At 50.4% G+C, this 17,954-nt stretch overlaps 1 pseudogene; it reads left to right on the top strand.

The window, feature by feature from the left end:
• The first annotated feature begins 10,557 nt into the window (after positions 1-10,557).
• Positions 10,558-12,169, top strand: LOC102403663 (annotated as a pseudogene).
• The last annotated feature ends 5,785 nt before the right edge of the window (positions 12,170-17,954 follow it).

The raw sequence follows: 17,954 nt of genomic DNA, 5'->3' as shown, positions 1-17,954 counted from the left end.
CCCATGACAACAGTGCCAGGAGGAGGGATGAGCAGGTCCACCTGGGCACCTCCCTGGCCTCCAGCTGCAGAGTCTAGTTCTGTGTCAACATCCTGCCAAGCAGTGGCTTCCCAGACCCAGGCTTGGTGGTGGGGGATGGGGCGTTGGGTGGGGGGTCAGTGCTTGGGGAATAATCAGAGCCTGGGTGAGCCCTGGGTGAGAGATATTTTGAAATTCAGAGAGGGGAGATTTGGGGGCATCTCACCTGACATTCTGTGTATCCCTAGAATCTCTGATGGGATGCTGCTGGGACTGGGTCTGTGGTGTGGTTTCTTGTCCTCGTCTGACCATGTGAGCCTGTGGCTCTCTCCCCCAACTATATCCTAGATCCTTAAGGGCAGGAACCAGAGCTTTGAAAATTTTTCTTTCTTGTTCAGTGTCTCACCTTAGGCTCTACATCAGTATAAGCAGCTACTTTCTTGGGAAGGCACGTGCTGATGAGCTGCTGGCTTTAGAAAGTGAGGAAAGAGAGGGGAGGGTTAGAGAGATTGGCCCTTCCAGGGTGGGTGCATGGAACAAGGGGCAGCTCATTTCCAAGGTGAGAGGTGATGTCTGCCTGTGGAGAGGAGGGCAGGTGGCATTCAAGGTCCTGAGAAGATCCCACCAAGCAGTATCCCGCTTGGTTCACCGGGCTGCAGGCAGCAAACAGAACCCATCTGAAAAGCAATATCCTGTTAAGAGAGAGAGAGCTGTAATCTGCGGGCACAGTGGCTCCAGGCTCACCCAGCCAGCCTCGGAGCCACCAGCGCCGCCTCTCGGGTGCTGCCAAGTCCGATTCTGCTGCTCTGTCCACTTTTTTGAAGTTGACCTGGAGTGAGAGGGCGGCTGGACCGAGGCCCAGCGTGTCCAGGTGGCAGGCTCCAGGGACAGCGACTCCCGTCCTAGGGGCCCATGTGGACACCGGAGGGGCTGGCCCCGCACGTGTGGGCAGTGGGGGCGGCAGAGCTGTCAACTGGGCCGATGGATAGGAGAGTCTGATGCTGAGCCTGCAGGGTCCGGGTGGAGTCCCGGAGCACGGAGGCCTGTCCCATCTCCATGGCCTCTGCTTCCACAGCTGACATAAGTGGCTGCGTGGCCAGGATATGCTGATTGTAGCAGTGCTCAGCTGCTGATGACCACACAGGGCCTGGCCCACTGTCTTTCTCCGGAACACTGAGCAGCACTTCTGGGTGCAGGCTTTCCCCTTGCCACCTCCCAGTGCATCAGAGGTGGACTCAGAGAGGGTCCTGGCAGCGAGAGCCCTGATGCCCGAGACACGGGATGATATGTCCCCAGAGTCTGGACCTCACGCCACGGCCCTTCCCACTCATACATCCTTGGAATGTTGTGGGACTCCTTGGAAACGGTCATCATCTTTTCCCCAAACACTTTTCTCGGTTTCTGTCCGTGTGTGGCATCCTCTCTTGTGAGGCCCCTGCTCTGCCTTCTGATCCTTCACGAGATATTTGGAAGTTTAGGAAGGAGGGGTTTGGGGAATCTTACCTAGCATTGTGACATCCCTGGAATTCCAGAAGAAAAGATGCTTCTGAGCGTGGACCTGCGGTTCGGCTTCTGGCTTGCTTGACTGTGCCATCTCACGGCTCTCCTTCCTTGCTCTATTCTGGGGTCCCTAAGGACAGGAACCAGGGCTTGCTTTGTTTTCCTGTCACTCTCTGATTCCCTCCCCTTTCTGATCTCTTCCGCTCCAACTGCCCAGCCAGCCTCATCATCCACACTTGTCTTCCTTAGCTGGAAAGAGGAGCTGTCGCTGCCCTTCCCTCCCTGCTCTGCAGACACGTGACGTGGCCCTTGAGGAGGGTCCCATGTCCAGGTGATGCCGTAGGGAGTCTCAGGTCAGGGGTGAAGGGGGAAGGGCCCCCACACCTGCATCGACCTTCCCGTGCCCTGCCTGGGACAGACTTGCTGTCTGTCCTCGGAGACTTGCGTGTCGCATGCCTGGCTGGCCTGGCCGGACCACTTGGTTGGAGGTTTTCCAGACTGAAACTGTCTCTTGTCACCCCCAGAGGCTCTGTTCAGCTGAGCGAGGCCTTGGTCAGCAGCACGTAGTGTTTCAGCTTCATCTTCTGAATCCGGGGTGAACTGCTGTTCCTGATAAGCCTGGAGCTGAGCAGAAACCTCGCTTCTTGGTAGTTTTTATGGTGAGGCTTCTTTAAGCCAAGTATGAGGCCTCTGAAGAGGGAAGGCCGCTGTGTCTGCTGCCTGAAGGACACACAAGCAGCCCCCCAAAGCCCACCACCCTGGAAGTCAAGCCAGCCCTGTAGGAGCCCTTCGAGGGGAACAGGAATGTGGTGTTCTCAGGTGTAGCAGTTGCTGGCTTAGCTTGTCTGGGGTGGTGGTTGGGTCCCACCTTGGCCTTGGAGACTTCCTGATTGGGGAGTCAGAGAGGATTAGGAGTATGCTATTGACCAGTGAGCAAGTTTCTTTCCTTTCAGGAGATTTGCTGTCTGAAGCCTGACTCTGTGTGATCCAAGGCAAATTACTCATCCTCTCTGAGCTTCAGTCTCTTTGCTCCATCAGGGCAAGAAAGCTCCCAGGCTCTATGGGTAGAGTGTGAGCAGCTACTTGGAGAAAAATAGTGAAATTCACAGTGCTGGTCATCACCAGGATGCCATCACTGTGGGCTCTTGCCAAGGGACTGGTACACTGGAGTTCTTATCATACTTGGCTCAAATGCATCCATCCATCTACCCATCACTCATCCATCCACCCACCTGTCCGTCCATCCATCCACCCATCAACCTAACCATCCATCAGTCTGTCCACCCATTCATCCATCCATTAGTCATTTCATCCATCAGTCGATTCATCCATCCATCCATCTTTCCATCCAATTGTTGATAATGTTAGGCACTACACAGGGAGGCAAAGATGACCCCGCATCAGTGTCCCAGCCTTCAGAAGGCAGGACTCACAATGACGTGCTTGTTTCGCCTGGCTCCCTACTCCTTCTAAATTTGTCGGATGGATGAGACACAAAGTTTACTGTTTGTTACAGCTCAAGGAAAGCATGATGAATGCTGAGCAGAAGGAGAGATCAGGTCTAACTGGAGGGATTGGGAGAGGCTTCAGGAGGTGCCATTTAAGCTGAGCCTTGAAGGCTGCTCCAGTGTGGATGCAGTGATGGTGAGGTAGGAGAGCCTCTGTGTGTTGAGGGGACAGAGATGAGGCTTGATGGGCATCTCTCTTAAGGGTCTTCCCTTAGGGGAGGGGCTGAATTTTGACCTCTTTTCCCACCTTGGTGTCCAGCCTGCCATTGGTGCCCTGTGGGTGTTGTCCCCAGTTTCAGTCTTTGCTCCTGGAAGGCAAACGTTCTCCATGTTGGACAAGGGCAGCTTAAACACAACCACACAGGAAAGGCAGAGAAAGGCCATCTCTTCCCAGACCTTGGAGAGCTGCTTCTGCACCCACGTGGGATTCTCCTGCCATTAGCATGACCACTTCCATAGATGTCAAAGAGTCGGGAGCATCAACACCCAACGGCTCCATGGCTGATGGAAAGAGGGAGAAGTCAGCTGGGGAGTCCATGGGCAGATCAAAGGGTTGGCCTCCTGGGACCACCGTTCCCCAAGCAAGCTTTTGGGAAGCTTGGCCCAACTTAATGAGCGCAGCAGACAAAGTTGTGGGGCTGAGTGATTGGTATGCATTGTTTTGTTTCTTTCATTAATTCCTGCTGCCATTCGGGATGCAGGGATGAACAATAGCAGGGGCCTGTTCAGATCAATACCAGATTGCTGATAGTGCCTATCTGTTCTTGGAGCAGATTATTTGATAAATGGCGTGGTCCATACATTTTGACAGGTGTTCGCCGTAGAGCCCAGACCAAGCTGGTTTAGTGGAGCCCCTTCACGGGAAGCCAGGAAAGCAGAGAGAGTATTCCCTTTTTTGGTACAAATCCACGTAGAAATTGTTGCTTTTAAGCTATAGATAATGAATTTCTAGCAAGAGAGGGTGGGAGAGGGGACAGAAAGGATCTGGACTTTACTCCCCTCTCCACCAAAGAATTATTTCCCCCACAGCATGGGGTTTAGCTGGGTCCTGGCTTGGATTGTGGCTCTAATAGGGGAGAACATGAAGGGTTTTATTTTGAAGGCAGGGCAGCCACTGATGGAGTAACTGGTTTCCAGGTGGAAGAAGCTACTGTCCCCTGAGCTGTGGATGGGCCCTTGGGGGAACACTGATGGCTGGAGGTGGGGCTACAGAGAGTGAGTGGTGCCAGTCTTGGTGGGGCAGGGGCTGGGCAGGGGGCTAAGATTTCACAGATGAGTTCGGGCAGACAGGGCACTGTGTAATGTCAGAGCTCCTGGACCAAGGAAACTGTGCTGCTGGACGGTTGTCATGTCCAGTGGCTCTGTACTGGGCACTCTCTTGTCAATTCCTTTTGCAGCTTTCTCACTCCTGGGTGTTATGCTCTGCAGTTCAGTCTCAAGGGCTAAGTTTCCAGGCCTGAGCGGTTTGAGTTGCCCCCACCTTTCTTGTTCATTTTGTCCAGGGCCGGCCACACTCCTAGAGTGTTCCCAGTGTCTGGGAGTGACAAGTGGAGGTACCAAAGGGACGTGGATCAATGACTGATGGATAGACAGAGGGAGGCGGGCAGGTGAAACCTGCAGGGCCACATCTGCCCGCACCTCCAGCCCCCACTCCTGGGTCCCAGGGAAGCAACTGGAACTCAGAGCATCCTTGGAGACAGCAGGACATGGTGTGTTGTGGTCGGGGGGGGGGGGGTCACAGAGAGCAAAGTGCTTCCATGGTGTTGCCGTGTTTGCACTCCCAGCATTCCTGCAACATGGGCTGGGCACTCCCCCTGCCCCGCTGACAGACTGCTCAGTGGCTGCCACCTGCGAAGAGGTCCCCTGAACCTGTCTGCCTGCTCGGCCTCCCAGGTGAACGGTGGCGTGTGGACAGCAGCTGGGGAGCCAGGGATGGACTTTGCCTGCTTAGCTCTGAAATCCATGCGCATGTACTAAGTTGCTTCAGTGGCGTCCAACTCTGCTACACTATGGACTGTAGCCCTCCAGGCTCCTCTGTCCGTGGGATTCTCCAGGCAAGAACACTGGAGTGCGTTGCCATGGGGACCTTCCCCACCCAGGGATCAAACCCGTGTCTCTTACGTCTCCTGCATTGGCAGGCGGGTTCTTTACCCATGGCGCCACCTGGGAAGCCCCTGAAACCCATACTCCCCCTCAAAAAAGGGGCAACCTGGAGGCCCTGAGGAGCCATCCTTCTTAGGATGCTGAAGCCTTTTCCAAGGACTTATTGCTGAACGAAAGGCAATTACACAGGGGATGATGACCCTCGCCTCCCAGAGTACGTTGAGGAGGTTGGGGCCGTGATCTATGGAATGTCAGGCACTGGATTTTAGACTTTGTTTTTAAAAATCTCTAACAACCTCCTAAGGAATGATTTGACATCCTTAAGTTCAACACTGGCACACAAAAAAGCTTATGGCAAAATTAACATAAATCATTAGCATTAATCATGCAGGGTTATTGATAGCCGTACGCAGGCATGTATCACAATCCTGGCCAGGGACTCGGGTCGGGCGATATTTCTTCCAGCTGTCCCGGCCAGCTTTGCCACATATGGTGGTGGAGCTGGCTTTCTTTTCTAATTTTCCTCCTCAGCTTGAGCTGTCAGAGCCACCCCCTGTTCCCATTCCCTTCTCCTTACGCTGGGCACTAACTTCGTTGTCTCCTCTGCCTATCCTCTCTCTCTTTTTTAGAAGCCAGATTTCTAGTCCGGGTCAGAATCCATCAATGTCCGTGGCTGTCACCCACCATGTGACTAGTGCCAGCAAAATAGCTGGGTGACAATTAACAATGGGTGGCCTACATAGATCAGGTCCAATTTGGTAGCCTTCACTTTTACTTACACATTCATCTCAGAAGCTGAGAAAAGACTCTCCTGCCCCCGCTGCCTGGATGCTGGCGTGCCCTTACCTTGCCACGCACTCCCTCACCAGCCCAAGATGCTGGGGACGGTGGATGGTATAAAAGTAGAATAGAGCAAGGAACGGGCTTTTATGGTCACTGGCAACACTTTGAAATATAGCAGCAGGACACATGTTACCTTCATTGAAAAATGAGGAAGGGAATTCTGTTGGTCTGACCTTGACCTTGCTGTATGTGTTTCCAAGCACATGGCAGTTGTAGTTGTATTAACGGGAGTACAGTACAGAGAACACTGGAGGTGATGAGAAGGAGCCCTGTCCTACTGTGCTGATCAGATCACACTGAAAATTATTGTGTTCAGTAAAGACTGGGACACGGAGAAGGCAATGGCACCCCACTCCAGTACTCTTGCCTGGAAAATCCCATGGACAGAGGAGCCTGGTAAGCTGCAGTCCATGGGGTTGCGAAGAGTCGGACATGACTGAGCGACTTCACATTCACTTTTCACTTTCATGCATTGGAGAAGATAATGGCAACCCACTCCAGTGTTCTTGCCTGGAGAATCCCAGGGACGGGGGAGCCTGGTGGGCTGCCGTCTATGGGGTCGCACAGAGTCGGACACGACTGAAGCGACTTAGCAGCAGCAGCAGCAAAGATTGGGACAGGTTTAGATACACAGGACCAGGATTATGTGAGGAGGGAATAGGAACCATTCAGCTCAGAATATACACACACTGGGAACCATCATTTCTGGCTTTCTGTGTTTGAAGAGCTTCCAGAGGAAGAGGAGGCCGCCAGTGCTGAGCAGCTCAGAGGACTGAGAACTTTAGACAGGTGGCAATGTACCCAGGACAGGGTGCATCAACCCCAAATGGTATTGCTTCCACAGGACTTGGGAAGTGAGTTCTCATCACCAGAGGTTCAACACAGGCTATGTGACCACTTGAAGGAAAGCTTGGGGAGGAAAGAAACGTTAAATTAGGGGTCAGAGTAAATGACATTTAAGCTCCTTTCTACGCAGGCAGAACTTGAAATTCCATATTTGTATCCTGATCTGAGTGCTGGAATCAGAGAACAGCAGTGCAGTCTGCCTCTGCCTCTCATTTCGGCCTCCAGGCTGCAGTCTCAGCTGAAGACATGGGCTCCTTGAACACATCTTTCTCCTCCCTCTTTTTGCAAGTCTAGCTTCACACAGGACTGTAGTGACCTCATAGCCTGTGACCACATTCAGAGAGAGTTATGCAATCCCTTAATGAAAAACTTGAGTGGGGGCATTTAAACATGTTTCTTCCTCATATGCTTCCAGCAGAATTTCAGAGAAGCTAGTAAACTTGGTTGGTAGAGGCTTTAATCAGCAATGGATTTGGACAGTTCAAGGCAATAGCATTTCCAAATGTTATAGCCTGGGATGGCCTGAGATTTGATGAACAAGAATAGAGGTCAACCACAAACAGTTAGGGGTGAATGGTTAGTCCTGAATGGCTATTGATCCTTGCCACCAGCTCTTGGGAAAACCATGGGCTCCCTGTCCTTGGTACTAACACAGCTGCCTTTCTTTGGTGTTATCAGCTCTTGTGGAATGCTTGCTTGGTGTCCAGTCATGTTTAGGTGTTAAAGGGAGGGGTCAGAAAGTCTCTGCACTCTAGGACACAGGATTCTAGAAAGTAACTTTCACATTATGGGAATATGGCTTGTCAAGAAAACCACCCACTTTATGCTAGATTAAACAAAAAGGAAAATGTTTTGGTTTTTGTAAACAAAAAATTCCAAGTCAGTTCTGCTTCAGGTAAGGTTTGATCCAGCAGGTTATAGGATAGCACCAAGGGGCCTCTTGGCATTGGCTTCCTCATCAGTACAATAATATCTCTCCTTCCCAATAGCTCTAAACACTTCCTTTGATGAATACAAATGTTTCTGACATCAAAAGCTTTGTATCTATGCATAATCATCAACTACACACCCAGAACTAGGTCATTAATTCCTGTGGTCAGGGTAAAGTCATATGTTGATGGACTTAGGACACTCAGTGTCCAAATTCGGTGCTTTATCTAGGGTAAATCCTACCCAAGCTTCGTGACCGAGAATGGAAAGGAGTCCTTCATCAAAAGAAGTCTGGAGTATTATTTTACCAAAAAATTGAAAATGGCTGCAGGGTGCAAAAATGAAAACATGCCCACTTTAGCCTGAAAGTGTCTGGTCCTGGGAAGATAGTTCCTCACCATAACTTTTCTCATCTCAGGTTTCCTGGTGGACCTTAGCATCTTTTATCTTTTCTCTTCCATCTTTTACCAAAATTTTTGCAGAGTTTGGCATCTTAATTTTCTTAGAGAAAATTAGAGGAGATTAATGCAGCTGACAAAGAGCTGCTTTCCTGATGCACAGCTTGTGGGGGCCACCATTTTGGAAGACCCGCAGGAGCCAGCGTTCCCTCTCCCACGAGTGATAAATCTACAAGATGCTCTTTGGAATGCGACTTGCCTTGCACAAGACCAGCCATGCCTTCATTAGATATGTATAGTGTTCTGAGGCTTGCAGAACCTGGGCAAACAGGTCAGCGAGATTTCTTCAATTTGATCACAGGAGAGTTTCCACAGAAGCTGGTCCACGTCTTGTAGAACTGTCCACCATTCCCCAGTGTCCAGGGGCAGCCTTGCAGAGATCATAATCACTGAGAGTGGCACTGTCGACAGGCATGAATAGATCCCTTAATTTCATGGTTTAAAAATACGTTAGTTGACCTTAGTATAATTCCAATATTTCAGTCATTTACATGTCATGACTCAGTACTCATTCATTAAATATAGTGCTTTTCGAATGAAGAACGGAGATGAAAATTTTTCTTAATGGTGACAAGTGATATAATTTACTTTTATTTCTGTCATATCATGGTGCCCATGAGCCTGGCCACGGCTGAGGGTCTGCCTGTGGCGCCATAGTGAGCTCCTTTTAGTAAAAGGCTCCACTGGACACATCACTTGAGCCAATACTGGTCATGTGTGTCTGAGTCATCCCCCACTTGGATCCTTGGCCCTGTTTGGTTTGAGCTCTTTGGCTCCATCAAAGGACCTTCCCAATAAAGTTTTACCTTCTAGAAGCAGGAGGTGTGCCTGGGGTAGGGGAGGGAAGGTGATAGGGGAGGGGGATGGATGCTGTTGAAAATCTTCGGTTTTGTGGTCACCAGGGAACTGGACAGAGGACTGGAGTGAGTGGGAGGATGGTCAAGACCCTGTTTTCCTCAGTAGCGCCACCTCCTGGCCTGGCTGCATTGGCTGTTGTTCACAGATGAAGTTCATAGCTCTTGAGTTTGGGATGTGATAACTGGTGCTGTGCTTCCAATGGGAGCTCTCTGAATTTAGAAAACCTTCTAAATGGAGTTGGTATTTTGTAATCCCCTGACAGATGAAAGTCTCATTTTGAAAACTGAAAAACAACTCCCTCCCAAATAGTGCTTCCAGAGCCTGGGACTCAGGAACGGTCTCTAATAACCAGAGGTCCTACCCTCAGGATTCACTTGGCCAAGCCGCGATCATTCCCTTTGGTAGGTTTCTTTTGTGGTGGTTCAGTGAGACTTCACAGGGATTGCTTTATTCTATGTTAATCTGTAGGGATACTAAGACCATTACGATTAATTGGTACAGAGCTTGTAGAAAGTGGGAGAAGCCGAAATCTATACATTAGGCTCTAAACTTCTTAGGATGTTTTAACATTTTTTTTTTTTTTTAAGAACAGACATATTTATTTTTGGCTGCACTGAGTCTTCATTGCAGCTCGAAGGCTCTATGTTGGGTTGCCCGGGCTTCTCTCTAGTTGTGGCACACAGGTTCAGTAGTTCTGGGGCACTGGTTTAGTTGCCTCTCAGCAGGTGGGATCTTAGTTGCCCGTCCAGGGATCAAAGCTGTGTCCCCTGCATTTCAAGGTGAATTATTAACCACTGGACTGCTAGGGAAGTCCTTGTTTTAAGTTTTACCAGACACTTTTTAAAGAGAACCACCATTTACATTGGGCTTCCCTTGTGGCTCAGATGGTAAAAAAATCCGCCTGCAGTGCAGGAGACTCGGGTTCGATCCCTGGGTCAGGAAGATCCCCTGGAGAAGGGCATGACAACACTCTCCAATATTCTTTCCTGGAGAATCCCATGGACAGAGGCGCTTGGCGGGCTACAGTCCATACAGTTGCAAAGAGTCAGACACGACTGAGTGACTAAGCACAGCACAGCACCGTTTACATTTACCACACTTCCGAGGCCATCAAATGGTGTGCAGCCCTGGGCCTGCAGCTGGCCCTGGCTTATAACCCTTGAGGCAACCGTGGCAGCAAACATCGATTATTACTCAACTCAAAGAAAGCCCAGTGCCACTAGGCATCTAGTGCTAAAGAGAGCTTTCCCCAAACTCTCAGAGGCCAGATGGCATTGTTCCTCCTTGGGTTGGGTCCAAGCACGGTTCTGGGGCAATTTAGAGATGGAAATGAAAATAGCCAGACTGTAGTAACAGCCCAGGGAGCCCTGGGTTGGGGGTTGGACCTTTTGTCTTTGTATTCAGACTTTTTGTCTGAGCCCTTTCCCCCAGCTATGTCAGTTTTTTCCATCTGTAAAATCTGTACCATCTGGGGCCACAGCGCATGGCCTGGGATGCTGAGCCAGCCGCTGCTTTGCCTCGCGTCCGCTGTCAGCTGCAGGAGGACGAAGCTGCTGCTGTGCATCGCACTGCTCACCTTCGTGGCCTCTGTTTGGGACAACTTGGTTAACATGAGGCCCATTAAGGAAAACGGGGAGCTCAGAATTGAGAGCAGGCTTGACAAGATAATTGAACCACTGAGGGAGAAAATCAGAGATTTGGAAAAGAGCTTCACCCAGAAATACTCGCCAGTAAAATTTTTATTAGAAAAGGACTGTAAAAGAATTTTGGTAACTGGGGGCATGGGCTTTGTGGGTTCCCACCTCATGGACAAGCTCATGATGGATGGTCACAAAGTGACCGTGGTGGACAACTTCTTCATGGGCAGGAAGAGGAACATGGAGCACTGGATCGGCCATGAGAACTTTGAGCTGATCAACCATGACATGTTGGAGCAGCTGTACGTTGAAGTGGACCAGATCTACCACCTGGCCTCTCCTGCCTCCCCTCCCAATTACATGTACAACCCCTTCAAGACACTAAAGACCAACACCGTTCGGACACTGAACATTCTGGGGCTGGCAAAGCGAGTTGGGGCCCGTCTATTCCTGGCCTCCACCTCAGAGGTGTGCAGAGACCCTGAAGTCCACCCACAAACCGAGGATTACTGGGGCCGCGTGAATCCCATAGGACCCTGCCCCCGCTGCCGCTAAGTTGCCTCAGTCGTGTCCAACTCTGTGCGACCCCATAGACGGCAGCCCACCAGGCTTCCCCGTCCCTGGGATTCTCCAGGCAAGAACACTGGAGTGGGTTGCCATTTCCTTCTCCAATGCATGAAAGCGAAAAGTGAAAGTGAAGTTGCTCAGTCGTGTCCGACTCTTCGCGACCCCATGGACTGCAGCCTACCAGGCTCCTCCGTCCATGGGATTTTCTAGGCAAAAGTACTGGAGTGGGGTGCCATCGCCTTCTCCGATAGAACCCTGAGCCTACTACAACAAAGGGAGCGAGTCGCGGAGATGTGCTACGCTTGCATGAAGCAGGAGGGCGTGGCGGTGCACTAGCCAGGATCTTCAACACCTTCGGGCCCCGAATGCACACGAATGATGGCCGGATGGTCAGCAACTTCATCCTGCAGGCGCTGCAGGGGGAACCGCTCACAGTGTACAGATCCGGATCACAGACGAGGGCCTTCCGATACGTTAGTGACCTGGTGAACCGCCTCGTGGCGCTCACGAACAGCAGCGTCAGCAGCCCCGTCAACCTGGAGAACTCGGAAGAACACACCATCCTAGAATTTGCTCAGGTCATCAAAACCCTGTTGGCAGTGGGAGTAAAATTCAGTTTCTTTCTGAAGCCCAGGACGAAAAGGAAAAGGAAACCAGACATCAAGAAAGCGAAGCTGATGCTGGGTTTGGAGCCCGTGGTCCCGCGGGAGGAAGGGTTAAACAAAGCCATCTTCTACTTCCGGAAAGAACTCGAGTCCCATGCAAATAACCAGTACATCCCCAAACCAAAGCCAGCAAGGATGAAAACAGGACAGGCAAGCCATAACTGAAAACCTCATCTTTCGGGACCGTAGATGCCCTATTTCACACTTGACAGGAATTCTTTTTTTTTTTTTAAAGAAAGACTAACTAGAACAGGTGTTATGAAGACAAAACTGGAATTCATACTGAAGCTTGCTTTAAGAAATGGATGTGCCTAAAATCTCCCCTAAAAAAACTGCAGATTGTGCCTTGCACTTTTGAAAATCTTTTTATGTAAAAGAGTGCCGATGCATCTCTGCACATTTTCAAGTTTTTTTATCTTACTGTGAGAGCCTATGTCGTGACTGTCGTCGGCAGTTTTATTTACTGGTTTCTTTGTGAAGCTGAAAAGAAACATTAAATGATGTGAAAATGCCGATTTATTTATGAAGTGGGTACTTATAAATGAGACGCTCTTCTGTGCATAGAGGAGAAAGAGCAGACCAGGAGTAATGTCAGGTGGGTGGCATACCACATTAACTCTCAGGCAGAGAAAAGAATTCTGCTCGAGAGCTTTGTGATGTTTCTTCTAATGCAGAATGTTTGCAAGGTCTAGTTTTTAGTTGCAAACTTTGAAATGTTTTTGTTGGTTATCACAATTAAGGATATTTGAAATCACTACTATGTCATGCTGCATATGGGGGTGGGGTGGGTGGGATGAAGTTAATATTCTTGGTTAACCATGGTTAAATATACTATTTTAATAAAATATTGGGAAAAGTATGTACCATCTGTATAATGGTGCAGATGGTCTCTGAGGGCTGTTATTGTCCCACTAGTCTGTAATTAAAAAATATATATATATAATTTTATTATTTTATTTTATTTTTGAGTGTGCTGTTCGTGCTTTTCTCTAGTTGTGTGAGTGGGGGCTACAGTCTAGTGGCGGTGCAAGGGCTTCTCATTGTGGTGACTTCTCTTGTTGTGGAGCATGGGCTCTAGGCACTTGGCCTTCAGGAGTTGAAGCACATGGGCTCTAGAACACAGGCTCAATAGTTGTGGCACATGGGCTTAGTTGCTCTGTGGTATATGGGATCTTCCCAGATCGGGGATCGAACTCGTGTCTCCTGCATTGGCAGATGGACTCTTGACCACTGAGCCACCAGGGAAGCCGGCGATTTTCTTTGTTTTGACTGTTATTTGGAATGTCTGGAAAGTGGGCTGTGTCCAGGCCTGCAGGCATTAGGAGGCAGGTGGGTATATGTGTGAGACTATGAAGGTTTTGTTCTCTTCATGGAGTTTCCACGGGGTGGACACGGTGGCACGAGGCATCTTAGCAAGTCTGAATGGACTCAGCGAGGACTCCCTTGCCCAGCTCCGTGCAGGCAAAGGGATTTGATCTGGGCCCTTCATGGTGCTAGAATCTAATGGACGTGTATTTTATGTTTACCTGAAGATGGATGTGATTGGCACCAGAGGGTGATGGGGAGGGAAGCAAAGACACAAAGAAAACAGCCCATTCCCGCCCCTGTCCTGGGATCCCAGTCTCTCAGGACATTGCTATCTTTGTAAGCTCCAGGACAGAGCCTTCCCCTCTGTGTTGTGGGGAGGGCTCTGTCTGCAGGGGAGTAAGAGAGAGAGAGGCCTCTTCCCTTCTAAACGCAATGCCCTCTGGCCATCCTGGGCCCAGAATGACCAGGCCACACTCAGTTAAACTTGGGACTTGGAGGTTCTGAAAGGTCAGCTAGTTTCCTGGCAGGTAGGCTTCTAGGAAGAGCTTGCTGGAGCTTTGCTCCCCAGATCTGGGGTTTTGGGTCTCCCCTTATCCTCCGCACTTAGTATTGGCCTTCTTCCTGGACCACAGAGCTTACAGCAGAGCTGAGAGGAGGTGCTGGGACTGTCCTGGGCTGTTATCTAAGTAGCCAGGACTCTGGCTGTGTCCGTGGGCTCCCGGGGTCTGTGCTGGTGGTTGTGACAGGGCTCCTCTGGCCCCTATCATCCAACAGGAAGCTGGAAGCCCAAAGGGCTGAGAGAGCTGGGACCTTCCTGGTCTTCATTTTAGCCTCCTCCTGTCAACACTCTTGTTTTCTAGGGCCCAGAACCTAGGCAGTACCCAGTAGTCCCTAGAGTACAGACTTGGGAGTTTGGGCCCCAGCAGGAGACAGATGGCACACTCAAAGGGTGCAAATTAGAGGAGTTTAATGAGAGGACAATTTGTAAAGGAGCGGGTGGGACTTAGGAGTCTGTGGGTGTGGGACTGGGGAAGTCCAGACCTGAGTGTTGGGGGACAGAGCATCCTGGAGCCTGCAGAGAGGAGCGGAGAGAAGGTCACCAGTAAGGACAGAGCTGGGAGAATGAGTGGTCCCACTTTTCCTATCCCTCCTGCTCTCTTCTGGGGGCTTCCATTGGCTGAATTTGACCAGAAGCCCATGACATGGTCCATATAAGGACAGCCTCCCTGTGTGGGGAGAGGACCCTCAAGGTTATTTATAGAAACTCCAAGCCTACAGCTGACTTGGGCAAAACACTTCCCTTCCATGTGTCTCAACTTCCTTATTTGTAAAACAGGGAAAAATAGTGGCTCCCATTTCATAGTTGTGAAAAGTAAATGAGAGATTCATCTGTAACGTTTTTCTAGATTCCACAGATGAACCAGTTTTCAGGATGGGGATAGGGATGCAGACGTGTAGAACTGACATTCAGACAAGCAGTGGGGTGGGGTAAGGGGAGGGTGGGATGAAATGGGAGATTAGGATTGGCATACATACACTACCATGTGTAAAATGCAAAGCGAGTGGGAAGCTGCTGTAAGGCACAGGGAGCTCAGCTTGGTGCTCTGTGATGACCTAGAGGGCTGGGATGGGGAGGTGAGAGGGAGGTGCAAGAGGAAGCGCATGTAGCTGATTCACTTCCTGGTACAGCAGAAACTAATTGTTGTAAAGCAATTATACTCCAACAGCAACAACAAAGTAAATGAGAGAATGTTGGCAAATTGCTGAACTACCGTTACGAGGTGTTTAGGAGGACCAAGTTCTGTGACATATGCTGCGTTAATAGAGTCCTTGCTATGTGAGTCCTTGTTATGTGAGACAGCTAGTGAGGGGCATGGTCTGTGTTTGAGTCAGGCAGCTCGAAACCTGAGGGCTTCTCTTGGCTCCTGCCCTTCTCCATCTGGCCTGGGAAGCGGCTGTGAAGGTGATTGTGATGATGGTGACTTGTTACGGAGGAGTGAGCCGTGTGTGCAATTCAGGGGCCCCATCTGAACACCCGTTTGTGTCACGGGCAGTTGAGGGGCAGTGGCTCCTATAGGTCTGTGTTAGCTGAGCAAGGGATGTAGAAACCACTCAGCTATTGGGAACGAGAGGCCTTCTGAAGCCACATGAGTGGCTTTCAGCTCTCTTTCTGCTTCTTGTGTGTGAGTGCAGAGCAGTTTGCAGGACAAGCCCCGGCTCTCATACTGGCCCCAGGGAGCAGAGCCATCCAAGGTCTGGCCAGTTGGACTCAGAGTCCAGTCCTTTCTTCAGAAAGAAAGTACCACTATGTATGCGAAGCAGAGTCTCTCTCAGCCGGGCAGGCATGTGTCTACCTTGGGAGCCGGGAGCTAGGGACTCCCAAAGCCAGTGGGAGGCGAGCTGGCTGGGTTTGTCTGGGTACCAACTGCATCCCTTATTTATGTTTCCCTGAGAAACAACCAGTGTGTTTTGATGATTTCTAAAGAGTTTCAAAACAATATACTTAATTGCTCTGAGTAATTTCAGAGCTCATTAATGTAATAAATCTCTGGAGAGAAATATTCTTAGTTAACGATCAGCATAAAATCAGAGTCTCTCAGGGTAGACTTTCCATCATTCCGCAGAGGAGACAGAATGGTGGACATAGTCGACTGAGGATGCCTGTGTCTCCAAAGCCGGCTCATCAGTAGGTTTTGTGGTCTTGAAGTTTTGGAATTCCAGCTTGGTGGCTTTTGCTTAAAAATGAGAGAATCGCCCATCAGCATTGGGCAGCTCCCATGAGCCCTTACAGAGTGCTTTAGGGAACTTACAGTGGCCCTTAGTGTTAGTCTAGCTGCTCAGTCGTGTCCGACTCTTTGCGACTTCATGAACTGTAGCCCGCCAAGCTCCTCTGTCTATGGAATTCTCCAGGCAAGAATACCAGAGTGGGTTGCCATTCCCTTTTCCGGTGGCTCTTCCTGACCAGGGATCGAACCCGGGCCTCCTGCACCGCAGGCAGATTCTTTATCATCTGAGCCACCAGCTGCCATACAAACTCCTAAGCCCAAGCAGAATTCCTGAAACTCCCAGTGCATTCCTCTCTCAGTCTGCCACAAGGCAGTAAAGGTAGCTCCAGCTGCTCAGTTAGGCCAGCCTACGGCCACCCTGGCAGATCAACTGCAGAAGTGGCCTTAGTCCTCATCCTTTGCTGTCTATCTTCAGGGTGCTGCTGTTTCTATCTGCTCCCACCAAAGGGTGTTAACAAATAAGATAGAAGCAGAGGCAGGAAGATGTTTTTCGACAGGACTCGTCCACACTTCTGCCTTGGCCTTCCTCATTAGGCCATGCCTGGGCTAGGCTGCCGGAGGAGGAGAGCCAGCTGGCCTGCTTGCCCAGCCAATAGCTAACCAACCTCCAGATGTCAGAGTGAGCATTGTTAAGACCAGAAGAACCATCCCGCCAAGCTCAGCCTAAATTGCTCAGTTCTGATTTGTCAACTAATTTAATGCTTACTGTCTGAAGCCCCTGAGTTTGGGGGTTTTCATACAGCATCACCGTGGCAGACTGCAGTGCCATGCTTGACTCTTCTCTCCTCTGCAAAGCCCTCACTGCCTGCCCCATACAGCCATCCTACTCTCCAAGCTCATCCCTATCATGCCCATGTCTGTCCACCTCCCCTGGTTCCTAAGCACCAGTCACCCTGCATCCACTCTTTCCCACTCAGAGTCTCTTTGCTTATTGGGGCCTAGGTGGTCTTTTTGGCAACAGAGCATCCTTCCTACCTGCCCAAACCCTTACAGTGACTTTTGATTCATTTAAAAGAAAACATCTCCCCTTGACCATGCCCTGCAAGATCTCATGTGATGGACAACTGTCTCTATTCCAGCTATAGGATCGTCCTTCTGTACTTTGAACATACCACTCTCGGTCCTGCCCCAGGGCCCTTGTACCTGTTCATGTCCCTGCCTGGAGGTGGCTGGCTGCCTTGTCTTTATTTTTAGTGTCTCTGTCCAACTGTGTCCCCCTGGGAGGCCTGAGTGGGCTGCTCCCTCCACCAGCACATTTGGTTCTGAGCTCACCCTTCTGATCAAAGCCATGCGCTCAGCCTGGCAGACAGTCCAGGAGGATGCTCTGAATAACTGAGATAAAAATCCATCTCACAGCCCCGCATGGGGAGAAAAGCCATGAGTGGCATTCTGGGCTGGGAGCAGAGTGTTCTCTGGGGGAACCAGGGCAGTTGGCCCACCCTGGGCACCTGGCTGGTCAGGGTGTGGGGTTGGGGGGGTGCTGCTCCTACACCCTTGTGAGAGATTTGGGGCTGAAGTCTTGGCCAGGGTTTGGATTTTTTTTTTACAGATCAGTCTGAAATTCCCCTCTGCTCTAGACTGAGTACTGTGAGTCTCAGGTCCACCTTCCTGGTGCCCCTCTGGGACCCAGGCCACGCAGCACAAGGAGGGTCCTATGGACTCCACTCTGATGAGTTCCCCCTCCTGGCCTGATGACTGGGCTGTGTGGCAAAAGGTGCCTTCACCACCTTGTGGATGGGGAGCAGGAATCCACAGCAGCAGTAGAATGACATTGCATCCTGAAGTCATTACCACCTAAGCCATGTCATCCTGGCATGCTGCTGTGAAACTGTGCGACCCAGCTTTAAAGACAGCAGATGGGTTATCAACGCCTTTGTCTCATTCCTTCACTGCTTGTTGGAAGGCTAGCTTTCTTCAGAGGAAAACC

Source organism: Bubalus bubalis, chromosome 18, assembly GCF_019923935.1.
Source record: "Bubalus bubalis isolate 160015118507 breed Murrah chromosome 18, NDDB_SH_1, whole genome shotgun sequence".
Taxonomy (NCBI): Eukaryota; Metazoa; Chordata; class Mammalia; order Artiodactyla; family Bovidae; genus Bubalus; species Bubalus bubalis.
The sequence above is the reverse complement of the archived record's forward strand: the minus strand, read 5'-3'. Positions and strand labels throughout refer to the sequence as shown.